The sequence below is a fragment of the Sinocyclocheilus grahami genome, unplaced genomic scaffold (assembly GCF_001515645.1).
Source record: "Sinocyclocheilus grahami isolate Dianchi unplaced genomic scaffold, SAMN03320097.WGS_v1.1 scaffold59051.1, whole genome shotgun sequence".
In the NCBI taxonomy this organism is placed as follows: domain Eukaryota; kingdom Metazoa; phylum Chordata; class Actinopteri; order Cypriniformes; family Cyprinidae; genus Sinocyclocheilus; species Sinocyclocheilus grahami.
Window position 1 is genome coordinate 1 of NW_015527261.1, and position 836 is coordinate 836.

The following is an 836-nucleotide window of genomic DNA, read 5'->3' on the forward strand; positions in this document are numbered from 1 at the left end:
AAGAATGTTCCTTTGGTTAAACACCAACTACTTCTCTAATCAATGAGTGTATTACTAACTGAATCTCTGTGCCAGGGACATCGAGGTCTTCCAGGTGTGGACGGTGTGCCAGGTACCCAAGGTGAAAAGGTAAGATTTCTCTAATCTTAATAATGATGAAAACCAAGAAGCAGCAATACACAAGCTCGCCTGAGATTTTAATCATAATCATGTTCTTCTTTATTAACAGGGAGAGCGAGGGGCCGCTGGTGAGCCAGGTCCTCCTGGACGTCCAGGAGATGATGTATGAAAACTTGCTTATTTGTTTTCTTCAATTTAAAGTGTTCTATTGGCATGATTGTCTTTACATACAATATTGACAAAGCATTATAAACAAAACAAGTAATGAAAAGAAAAAGAAATATATAATGACAAATTTCCATACAGGGTCAGCGAGGACCAATTGGATTCCCTGGAACTCATGGTGATAAAGGAGATCGGGTAAGACTTACAACATCTTCATCTGAAGCAGACAAGGACAGAGTGAGAAACCAGAGGAATGCTTACAGAGCAATATCCTCCAGGCTAATCAATGCATGAAATTATAACTACATTTGTTTAAAGCTCAATACATCTAATCAAATAACTTCTGCAGTGATTGCACAGGTTGAAACGGCTGTGTGAGCATAATATATGCAGAACAAAAAGCAAGGGTGGGTATAATATTATAAGAGCTAGCCTGTGTGTTTTATGTCTGCAGGGTCCTCCTGGATTCAACGGGATCCCAGGACCCACTGGACCACCAGGATCACCAGTACGTGAGCTGTATTTCATTTATTTAAAAAAAAAATATATAT

The 836-nt window shown here is 39.1% G+C and overlaps 1 long non-coding RNA gene across 1 annotated transcript; it reads left to right on the forward strand.

Annotated features, from left to right (window-relative positions):
• Nucleotides 1–73: 73 nt before the first annotated feature.
• On the forward strand, nucleotides 74–794 carry LOC107580986 (uncharacterized). Its single transcript, XR_001608748.1, has 4 exons — nucleotides 74–129; nucleotides 230–283; nucleotides 427–480; nucleotides 740–794. It is a non-coding gene; the product is annotated as an uncharacterized lncRNA (long non-coding RNA).
• Nucleotides 795–836: the final 42 nt, after the last annotated feature.